Here is a 12,297-nt window from a genome sequence, read left to right as displayed (position 1 = left end):
TCGATTTCTTAAAGCCATTCGACAACGTATCGCGCAGGAAACTAATTACAAAAATATAATGTACACTTGGCAGTGACACCGTTGTTAACTGGATTAAGAACTACTTGTCAGATCGCCCAGTATGTTGAGATTAATCATGAGTGTTCCACAATTGCACCTGTAACATCAGCAGTACCTCAGGGCAGCGTCTTAGCACCAGTTTTACTTTTAATTTTCATCAGTGGTCTGCCCTCTTATGTCAGTGTTGATATTAAGATGACCCCATAGCTCTAAACCACGAAGCAGAAGCCATATTTGTAGTCAGATAGAACCCAAGAACGCAGTGACAAACGCCCCTCAAATGTGGCTCTCCAGGCAACGGCGTCGGCCAGTGATCATGATGTAACGGCTAATTTCATTTCATGAAGACCCCTCTCAATCACCCGCCATTTCAATTAAGGGGATTAACCGCGATGTTATGACAACCGGCAGACGTCATTAGCTGGAGCGTTTCCTTGTTGAGAAGCATTAAGTGGTCTGACTACAGGCGGTGTGCTGACTGGCAAATGGCGCCTAACATTAGTAAGTTTTCTTTTCATACATCTCTCACACGAGTTAACATTTATAAATACTTTAGTGTGATAGTGTCACATTGCCTCAGATGGGAGTGACATGCCAACGAAAATGACCGATGCTCCTCAGAAGCAATCTCTGACAAGGCCACTTACACGAAAACCACTATCGTACTATGGTTTCGTGTTCACCTCTTTTTATATTTTTGTAAATTTTGTAAATAGCGTATAAACCCCTCCCCTGTGCTTTCTGGTTATCGCTTCCCTCTGTACCTCACTTAGCTATAATTTCCCTGTCACTTTATTTCCACCGGCTGGGGCTCGGGCGCTTAGATGTTAGATAGCAATACGCCGCGGCTGGCAAGATCTTTTCCTTCCTTTTTTGTATTCTTATTAATCAACCACCACCACCACCACCACCACCACCACCACCACCACCACCACCACTACTACTACTACTACTACTACTACTACTACTACTACTACTACTACTACTACTACTACTACTACTACTACTACTGCCACTACTATGCTTTCGTAAGGTCGGCACGCTAAGTATCTCATCAGCAAATTAGAAGCTATCCAAAGAAAGGCACACATTTATGCTTAACAAGTACAGACCTACTTACTCACCCACCGAAATACTCAATGATGACGGCATTCTTGCTCTAAAACAGGAGCTATATTTGCACGACTAAAACTGCTGTTTAAAACTAGGCAAAAAATTAATATTGATAAAAATAGGTACATCATGGCTTCAGAGTCAAGAGCGACAAGCCATAGACATTCAGAAAAACTAAAACAGCACTCATTCCACACCGACTGCTTGAAATACTCCCGTGTTCTACCTAAACCAAGAGAATAGAACAACCTTGGTCATTCATTGCTAGCACTGCATCACTCGACATATTTGCAAAGCTTCTAGAAAATCACCTTCGGTCGTAATTCATACCCGGCAATTCTGCACAAAAGCATTTTTCAAAGGGAAAGTGTTTATCAACGCAATTATTTCATACGTTGTAAGATTTCGCTATAACAATCAATATATTTCTACTGCACTCTTAACTGCTCAATGCGAGCGATGGGAAAACTTTAAAAGGAAGATTTTGCTACTAATCGTAAGAATGGATAATTACTTTACATTATTCCAATGTTCAAAATTTCTGACACGTACATATTTTCAGTGTCATCTTGTCTTAGTATTTTACATACATGCTTTCTACTGAAACAAAAATATTGGTCTATAATTCTCTTTTCTATCCACACGCCAACTATTGCCAACCTGTCTGGGGCACAACTACTTTCTCTAACACACAAAAAATATTCCATATGCAAAAACGGTATTTACGCCACGTGTACAATGCTGGTTATAATGCAACCACTGCAGAATTCTTTCACAGGGCACATGTTATTACAGCTCACAAGCTATACCGCTACCGTTTGAGGGCTAGGTTTAAATATGAAGTGAAAAAAAAAATATTCATACCCTCGATGCCTTGGCACATTTAGAAAGAAATGAGAAATGTTATAATACTAGACGTGGAGAAAACTGGAAGGTTGCTGTACCATGCTTGAATTCTGGTATGGAGCGTTTGTGTTTTTCTCTGCCATCTCTTTTAAACTATTATCAGTCACTGAATTTTGATTTATTTAGTTGTTCCACTGTTACACTTAGAGACCTGTTTGCTCATTGACTAACATGATTTCATCTATTCTGGTGTTTGTTTTATCTAGCTCAGGACTTTTTCTTTTCTTCTCCATTTATCAAGTGTCTTGATATGCTTATCGCTTGTTCATTCTTTTGTGCTGACGGTGTTTGATTGATCTGGCTCAGGACGTTTTCTTTTATTTTGTTTTGATCAAGTGTCTTGATTTGTTTATCGCTTGTTTATGCTCTGGTGCTGTCTAGACGCTGCCTTATATAAAGGTCTGCGGACTCGCCAAGCTGCCAAGTGGCAGCTTTTTTTCCGTAGCCCCTCCACCTGTAGCACCTGATGGAAAAATAAAGATTTGATTTGAAATGTTACGTCATGGCAAGCCGATGAAATCAGGACAGATGGCGATGGCATGATTAATGGCGGACGGCCTGACGCGAGCGCTCCCGCCCGCCTCACTGCAGAGTTCGTCTTCTAGTTCGTATCGAAAGATTTTTTACTATAACAATCAATATATCCTCAGGTCTCTCGTTTGGCCGGCAAGCATTTCTTGTTTAGCTATCAACATTTTGCATGCCGTCGTCAAAAAGTTTCAAGGGACATTTAAGCTCTGCCTTAAGGGTATGACGCGATAGGGTAACTATTCCCATATTTGCAGGAGGGCATTCTCTACTTTACAACGAAGCTCACAACGACGGGATTTGAAGCCGCAGGCTCCTTTTCCAAGCCATGTAACCCAACTAAGCCGAGCACCAGGCCGAGTCACAGCTTGTACCCATTTTTGAGGAAACCGGTGGGTACCCGGCCGGCAGCGGGAGTCGAACCCACCACCTCCCGAAGCCGAGGCGGGTGCTCTACCACGAGGCCACGGCTGCGGCCTGGGAGTCCTCCTACCACTCCTGGCGCAGTGGTGCAGCGGTTAGGCGATGCGCCATTGCCCTGCGATGGCAGGTGCTCCCAGCGGTGGGCCTTGCGCGGCCAAAGTTGCTGTTCCCGAGCGACCAATCATTACTTTATCTGTCACCTGCCGCGGTGGGCAGTTTGCTCAATATCCGGTGGGCAGGCTGTGATGACGCTGCAAGGTCACGTGACCTATGTGGCCCACCTGCCTCCTGGGTTGCTCTCTGGGGACCACCTGCCGGAGTCATGCTCACGATTTTTCCCTTACAGCGCAGACGCCGACAACGCCAACATCACTGACACCAGGTTTTGTAGCGATAGCTACATAACGGTAGCATTTCGAGCCTTCAGCGTGGCGGTGGCACGTGACCGTGGCGGCGCCGCCACAGCCACGTGGTTGATCACGTGACCAGCCACGTGGTGCGGAGCAGCTGCTGCTGCCGGCGAAACCGAGCTGCCACAGCTTGCGCATGCACCGCGTCAAGTGGGACGAAGATGAAGGAGGAACGCCCAGCGAAACGGAGCGGCGAAAGACTGACTTTACAATTAAACTGAGCAAGTTCCACTCGGCCAGCTGTAGCTGTCGCGTCACTCCAGGTTGAACCAGAGCTAAACCACCGCCAATTTTTTCTGGACAACGGGGCCTCTAATAGACAGTTTTAGCTGTGCGTACGCAAGTGCTTGCGTACCCAAAGAGCTACGGCGCTGCGTGCGTTACGCTGTCCGCTCCGAAGTATAGTTTTAGCTGACCGTGCCGTAGCGTCCCTCAGGCGCACGTGGCGCCATCTAGTGACAAGAAGTCAAACTACATCAACGCTCGGTTGAAGAAAATTTCATCCGTGATTACTGATAACTACTGTGAGTGCATTGGGAGCCTTTTTTGTTCCAAGAAGAAAAACTATGCAAACCGAAGAAAATGCAAGATCTGGCTAAAAGTTAGAAAACTGCTTCGCCAGGTGTCGTTGCTACGAGGAAAACACACTGAATATAGTTAGGCCTAGGAGCTTGAAGATCGCCAAATTATCTGGAAAACAGGGGCTAGTTATCGCTTATACCACTACGTGTGGGCAAGATTAGGCGAAATAAAAGCGAACCGCTACCATTTGAGCGAGCTATTGCGTCGAAGAATCCAGCGGCGACATGTATTTATTCCGAAGCGGGCGAGCAGGGCGCCGCCATCTTGTCAAAGTTAGCGTACGCAAGCCACGCAAGCGCCGCAACGCAAACTCCGCTGGCTACCGTACGCAAGGCTACCGTACGCTAGACGCAAGGCTTGCGCTTGCGTTCTGCGCATGCGCACTACCGTCACCGCAAACTCCTCGCGTACGCTAACTCTTTGCGTACGCACAGCTAAAACTGTCTAATGCTATCGCGTTAAAATGCTCCCCGTTGGTTTTCGATGGCAGTCTTTACTCGATGCTAGCGACGGAAAAACTTTAAAAGAAAGATTTCGCTACGCATTGGAAGAACAGGCCATTACCTTCAATATTTTGATAACAGAGCCTTACAATATTGCGATATTCAAAATTTTAATCCGGGAGTTCAGGACTTGTTTGGTTTTGCTCTCATTCCACCCCTCGAATCAGCTACATTGTGCAGGCTGCCAGCCTTACGGAATTGCCAAGCGTTTGTTTCTTTATTGGCTTTCTAGTATACGCGCTCATGGAGACACGCGCATGCATGCACGTCATCAACGTGGTGTAACGCGTGACGGGAGCGCGAAATTTTCCACGTTTTCGGCGCAGTGGAAATGCGAATATGCTTTTAGATATCGTGAAAAATATCTGAGAAGTACCGCAGGCATGCACCGTCACCATTCTTCATTTGGCTCATTAAGGAAGAAAATTTCGCAACGTGGGTCATCATGCACGCACTATATACGTGAGTCACCGGCACTCATGGCAGAGTTTTTGATAGAAAAACGCTCGACCAGCTGATGCGTGTTCGTCAAGGTTATGCGTGCATCCTCTGCCGGCAGCTAAGGCCGGCAGGTGACAGATGCAGTTGCGCGGAACGTGCCCAGATTCATTTTCGTTTACAACCTATAGGAAGCAATTGACGGACGTATAAATCACAACGACCACAGCAGGGTGAATTGGTAGGTTGGTGTGGTTTATCAGGTTTAACGTCCCAAAGTGACTCAGTCTTAAGGACTGTCTGCTTAGTTAGTCAACAAACATGCCATAAAGGACAGCACAGTGCGCCGTTTAATGACAAATGCGTGTGCAGTTTTGTAGCGATAGCTACATTACCGTAGCATTTCCAGCCTTCAGCGTGGCGGTGGCACGTGACCGTGCCACCGCCACGTGTTTGGTCACGTGACCAGCCACGGGGTGCAGAGCAGCTGCTGCTGCCGGCGGCGCGGCGCGCCGGCGAAACTGAAGGTCTCCTCGATAAGGGAACTTGCGCTGAAGTTTGCGGTGCCGATTGCAGCGCCATAACACACTGCCTAGCGACAAGAGCAAGCAGTTATGGGTAGTATTATCAGTACTTTTCCGCGCCACCTTCAGGCGCTTATTGGCGTGAGCCTCCGCGCTCTATCGAAGGCGCACGTGCCGTGCGTCAGCTATCTGGGCTACGCCGAGAGAAGCTAGGCAATGAATGCTGTCAGCCAAACGTGGGTATCTAATCGCGCAGAATGTGTTCTCGCATTTGCAGCGGCCCAAGCGGCTGACAAAAGCAGTTTTGAGTGTCCGAATGGAACAATTGCAGTGCCACCTTGGCAGCGCAGGTTCCCCATAGTGCCTAGAATAGGCACTATAGCTGCAATAGGCACTATAGCTGCACTTTCTGCACTAGTTCACAACAGTGCCGTGCTAGTGCGGCGCCAGTTCTTGGGGTGCGAGTGCAGCGCGACACTAGCGCTCTTCGTGGCGCGGCCGAATCGAGTGCACAAGTGCAAGCCTTGTCGTCTGCCGCTCTTGCCGTGCTAGCCGTGCGCCGTTGTTGGTTTTTGCTTGTAGCCATCGGCCCTTCAACTGCCCGATTAAATCAGCGATTAAACTAGTGATTTTAGTGAGTGAATCGTGGACGAACACGGCTGACGTTGTTCAGTTAGGCATGGAAATAGTCGAAGACGGCGAGAGTGAAGTGCGCATCTTGTGTGAATAGCGGAAAAACGTGGCCGACATTGTTCTGTTAGCGATGGAAATTATAGAGGACGACGAGTTCGACGCCGAGCTGGAAGCGGCGTTTTCCCTTGCAAGCATGCAAGTTACTACGTGTAGACCGCAACCGCGTCAGTGGCTACTTCGAAAATGTGACGTCCAGATACTTCGGCTTTGAGTTTAAAAAGCTCTTTAGGTTGCCTCGAGAGACTTGTGACTCCGTGTGCGAGCGCTTCAGGCGCTCTTCCTCGTATCCGAAGCCTGTGGCGGCAAATTTCTGCCGGCGGATGGCGGCAAATTTCTGCCGAAGAGCCAATTTTGATTGCCCTTAGCTATATCGGGAATCAAAGCAGCATGAATTCTGTGGCCGACCGATTTGACGTGACCGAGTCTTCTGTTGCGTTGTGCCTTCGGAGGGTGCTGGACTTTCTCATGGACATCAGCGACGAAGTGATCGCCTGGCCAGACGATGCAGAGCTGGCCCGCAGCAAGGCACGCTTTCTCTCTAAGAGTGGCGAGAAAGGTCCCCGGAATACTGTTGAATGCATTGATGGCAGCCATATCGAGATTGCCAAGCCTGAAGACTCCGCTGCTTCCTATATCAATAGGAAGAAGTAGCCGTCGATAATACTGCAGGGAATCTGCAATGACCAGAACAAGTTGCTGGATGTGTTCATCGGATTTCCCGGCTCTGCGCACGATGCCCGCGTGCTGAAGGAGAGTCCCTTCTTCGCGGAAGCCTCCAGTAAATGCGGGGACGATTACATATTGGGAGAGTCGGCGTACCCGCTTCTACCGTGGTTATTGACTCCCTACAGGGACAATGGATCAAGCTTTCCTTCGTGGATAAAGAAGTTTAACAAGTACCATTGCCAGCAAAGAGTGGCTATAGAGAATACATAGGCCTTGTTAAACAGCGCTTCAGGCGGCTGTATCTGATTGATGCAGAGAGCATTCTCCAGTGCTGGAAGATTGTACTGGGCGCTTGTGTGGTTCACAGTTTGTGTAATGCTGAAAGAGATTTTATGCCCGAACTTGCAGACAACCTTCACATTGACGGTGTAGGTAAGAACGATGAAGATATCGGAATCACCTCACCAGCGTGCTCCGATAGCAAAAGGCAAATGATTGCTCAGCATCAGTGCTAGAAAAACATCCTTGCTTGCGTAAAGAAACATTTCTCCGACAAGTTCTGAATGACTACTCTTTATTTGAGCGCACGGCACTTATAAATTTTCTAAGCAGGGCCATTCTTGCGTCGTGTCGTGTTTGCCTGGCAGTCTCCGCATCTGCAATAACCTCTAAAAGAGCTTCTACAGGTTTGTCCCCGCGACGCCTTTTCTTTGTTGGCCCAAACTGCGGCTCTGCTTGGGGCTCGCTGCTGGGTTCCTCAATTTCTTCCCTGTAAAATGCATGAGAATGACTTGCCGTCATGTCATCACAAATAAAAACAACTTACCCAGAGGCAGTGTCTTCTTGTTCTGGGGATCGCTGGGCAGTCAGGACTCTTCCCTGTGTCAGCAGCACAGTTGGTGTTATGTGGTGCTGTTTCTCGAGTACTTCCGCTAACTCACTGAAAAATTTAAGCAGCTTTTATAGCAGTTTGGGAACAGACACGAAATCAGACTTATTTTGCTTGCCTCTCGTAATCGCACGACACTCGAGAGTGGCCCGACGAGTTGTTTTTTACTTTGTTTTTTTTTTATATCGGTGCTCTGGCGATTTCCATTAATTTTCCACCTGAACCGCTGTCAGGTTTCCCCCGAACTCTGCGTTTATCATATCTGCCAGCTTCGTCCACATCAGCTTCTTTGTTCTGCATATAATGTTGGAGTAATGCATGCGCATGCAAGAAGCCAAACAGATTAATACCCCTGCCTCACTAGCAAATTTAATGTCATTCCAATCGAATGTCATTCAATGCATCGAATGTCATTGGTCTCTTTCGGTGCTACACGGTAAAAAATAATGTCATTCGAAAATTATGGCAGTGACGATCAGTGAAAAAAAAAAAGAAATAGTACAATTCAAACACATCAACGCGCATAAAATATGTTAATAATTGTTGTGTAGTGTTTTAAAAGCGGGTGAGAACATTTCTGTGCAATATTAAAAGCTTAAAATATTATTTCTGGCCATTCTGCGGCAATTCAGCCATCAAAAGCCAAGCCAAGTACAAAGTCAACCGCAAACCCGAAAAATGTAAACAAACAAAATGGCTGACATGGCGGCACGCGTGGAGCGTGGAAATGACTTCTGAACGGGGAAGTGCTCAGTGACATCTTTAAGTCGTTCCGAGCTAAACGAACATGAAACGCCAACCAGCAAGAAACACGCAACCCAAAATGATCGGCGGTCGCGGGAAAGGCCCTGCTTCACGGTCGGCTGCTGCAGTTGGCTGCTGCTGGGACCGAGAGTAACAGCTATCTACGACAGCTACAGGTGTGAAGAAGTTCTCCCCAAAATTAACATTTTTTATCAGAGCTAAATGAATAGAATTTATAACTTTGACAGTGCGCACACGATTTTTTTCGCGTCGCTTGTTTCTGCTGCGCGTATGGTGTCCAGAGTACACATTCGGTTCGACATCGAATTCGAATGAGTTTCGTGAACTCATTCGATAGCGAATGCCATTCGAACCTAATGACATTAAATATTCCCGTGTAGCAGCAGATTAATGGCATTAGGTGCGAATGCCATTCGATCCGAATGACATTAAATTTGCTAGTGTGACAGAGGTATAAGGCATGTTACTCTTACTAGATAAATAGAACTTTGTTTACTAGTAATGCAAGACTTACCTGAAGCCGCCTTTCTTGCTCCCCAACTCGGTGAGCGCTTTGTGCTTGGCGATGAGAAACAGCGCCTTAGGCCTCGGCCAAAATTCTCTCTCAACACCGGGCTGGGCGTCGGCGCCCGTATACTAGAGCCTGGCAGCGCCAGCTGCGAATCATCGGCTGCCGAGACCGAGCCTCTATCCCCTTCACTACTTTTTGGTACGTCGGCTGCCGGGGCCGTAGCCCTTTGGCTGCCGTGCAGACTCGGCACTTCCAGCTCCGCCGGCCTCGTTGGCAAATACAACGCTGACGCGGATGCCGTCTATGAAAAACAAAAAAAAACAAAGAGAAACAAAAAAATAGGATCAGCAAGCCATCGCGGTATGAACATAAGTGCGAACTGCGTACTCGCGAAAGTTACCACACACGTGCTATTGTTTAAGAGCGTACGTTGTTGGGCTAGTCGGTCAATCATGGTAAATACAAGGAGGGGGGTACTGCGCACAAAAAGTTGTGTTATCTTCTTGTCCTTGTCTTTTTGTGCGCAGTACCCCCCTCCTTGTATTTACCACGTGCTATTGTTACTACCGTCACATGTGCTCAAATGGCGACACTCACCTTCCGTATCGTACAGCAATCCTCCTTGCTCCCCGGCCGCATGAACGCCGTTTTCATCGACGACGGGGAACACGCCCCTTTCCACGTTGTTCAGGAGCAACGCCATGTCGTCTGCTACAGTCGGATTGCCGCACCTCGTGAACTGAACAGAACTGACAGCGGAGCAAGTGCAAACGTGCAGAGAACTCGCGCACGAAAAGGCTTGCACGATGTCAAATGAAGTGCGGCAGTGCAGGTGGCGCGCGCTGCACTCGCCATATCGAGCGCCAGAGTGCAGCACTCTTGAACTAGTGCAGAAAGTGCAGCCAAATCGAGGAGACCTCGGCGAGCAGCAAAAGCTGTGCGCATGCGCCGTGTCAAGTGGGACGAAGATGAAGAAGAAACGCCCACCGAAACGGACCGGCGTGAGACTGACTTTGCAGTTCGGCTGAGCAAGTTCCACTGGGCCAGCTGAAGCTATCGCGTCACTCCAGGTTTAACTATAGCTAAACCACGGGAATTTTTTTTTTCACTCAGGTGCGGTGTTGAATGAAATCCGTTAGAGCGCGACTGTTGCTCGAATGCCTTCGATAATCCCTCGAGGCTTACGCCTATAGACTTCACGGCAGCACCAATGCACCGCGTTATGTCGCTGATGTAGTGAGCGCGATTAGCAGTTTGTTCTGCAGTCTGTGGCTGCCCTCGATAACTTCATTCACTTAGTCTCTTTCGCTCCTACGGAGCCTATTTATACCGTACGCGGAGAACCCGCTTCTAAACAGTGGCGAGCTGAGGCAGCCTGCACTTGCACCTTGCTGCCGTGAAGGCCGACTCGACCGAGCGCTACTGTGTACGACAGACTATATCTTACTCCGAGCTCGACTCGAATGGAACCCACGCTCGTCACTGCCGATAGCGACCACTTGCGCTAAAAGCACCGACGTCAGCGCTGCTCTTGGAAGCGCTTCATTTCTGCAGCTTTGATTGCTGTGGGGATTACAAAAGTCTAAAGGGACTACAACCCCAATGTGGAAGCGGGCGTAAGGTGGCGCTTGTGCGGCCTCAGTGAAAAGCTTTTTGTGCTGCCAGTGTTTATTTTGCATTATATTTGCTGTTGTTGACCTTACTTTTCGTTTAAGCATCCGGCCGATGCCTCTTTGACAAAAAGAGTGCCGCGAAACTGTTGTACTACTTGTTTGTTCGAGTTCAAAACCGTTGGCGCGCGGGAATATCACTGTTATGCGAGATTCGATCAGCGTTATCTGGAAGGATTGCAGCCAGGCGCAACTAATTCGAGATTATTCTGGGTTGTTGTAGTTGTTTTTAGCGCTTTATCTTGAAGGTTCCTCTTCGATGACCACCAAGCACGTTTGTTGCTATCGGCGTCGCCGAATTCTTTAGTTTATTCATGGGCGATAGTCAATTCAATAACTAAATTACTGCTGAAATACTTCGTTTCATGTCTCCTTCACGGCTTATAATTTCACAACGAAACAAATCAAACTTGGGTAAAAGGATGAAATGTGTGGTTTGCGAAAGCACTGAGATCGTGGTGACTTTGAACGCAATTTTCGTCATTGCACAAGCGACTTCCAACTGTTCTGGACAAAGTTGATATTAGTGGTTTCTTTTTAAAAATAATTTTGAAAAATTCAATTGAATAAAAGAAAAGATGGGCGCTGCAGCCACACCAACTGCGTGTGCTCTTTCTGTACACAAAAACGGCAGCAAACCTGAATTTTCATGACGTCACGGGTTTGGAAGCGAAAATTCCACACCTACTATGGTTTCCGGGAAAGTCTCATTAGGCGCCCCGCTTTTTATGTTTTTTTTATGTTTTATATATTATATACTTTTATGTATTATATATTTTATACATGTATTTATATAGCGCCCCTTCCGAGCGTTTTTCTGATTGAAATATATGACTTTTGGAAGCGTAGTGCAGCAGATGCGACTAGGTGTGGCGCATACCGAGACATATCTAATTGGGAGAATAAAGACTGTTGGGGAAAGCTTGACACAGGTGAAACCGGTTCAGAAGCAAAACTGGATGATTTTGCCAGCCAGGCCATGAACGTTTGACATCACGTTATTTACGCCACGGAGATGTCTATTCTGGAGTAGGGGGCTCGGAAATCCGCGAGCTCCTTTCTGCAGACAAGGTGCGCCCACGCTTACCCGCGTACAGTGGACAGCACCTGCACTGATAACGCGAACGTTCTGGCAGAGATATGCCTGGTCGGGAGGAGAATTGGGGAAAAAGAGCGACACTCGACCAAAGATTCGTTAGAGAACCGATGTTTCGATGCCGATCCGACACATTCTGGTTTCACTAGCAAAGCCAGAGGTGAACGTTGGCTTCGCTTCTTATGATGTCGCAGTTTCAGTGAAGCAGAGGCTGAGCAGGAAAAGGAAGGAGACGGTCCGTTCTCCCCTCGATGTGGGCTGTTGTACTGCCACAGATAGCTGTCCGCGAGCATAGCGTGAAATCGCAGGTGATTGGCAAGTGTCTCAGTAAAAGGAGGTTAATCGCTACGTCATGAAAATCAGTCTACGCCAGTAGCGCTGTTTACATGAACCCTATAGCGTCGGGTCGATTCGGGGGTCGGGTTGAGCATGGTCAATCCAACTCAACGAGTGCATGTTTACATGAACTCGATTTTAGCGATTCGAGATCAGTTCAACTATAGCGACACCAAGCGTCGAG

The 12,297-nt window shown here is 47.7% G+C and overlaps 1 long non-coding RNA gene across 1 annotated transcript; it reads right to left on the bottom strand.

The window, feature by feature from the left end:
• Positions 1-7,413: 7,413 nt before the first annotated feature.
• On the bottom strand, positions 7,414-9,307 carry LOC144130357 (uncharacterized). The gene is made up of 4 exons (XR_013314077.1): positions 9,015-9,307; positions 7,854-8,029; positions 7,673-7,786; positions 7,414-7,615 (listed from the first exon to the last, which is right to left on the bottom strand). It is a non-coding gene; the product is annotated as an uncharacterized LOC144130357 (long non-coding RNA).
• Positions 9,308-12,297: the final 2,990 nt, after the last annotated feature.

Source organism: Amblyomma americanum, chromosome 4 (assembly GCF_052857255.1).
Source record: "Amblyomma americanum isolate KBUSLIRL-KWMA chromosome 4, ASM5285725v1, whole genome shotgun sequence".
NCBI lineage: Eukaryota > Metazoa > Arthropoda > Arachnida > Ixodida > Ixodidae > Amblyomma > Amblyomma americanum.
Note: the sequence above shows the minus strand (reverse complement) of the source record. Positions and strands in the feature narration are given on the sequence as shown.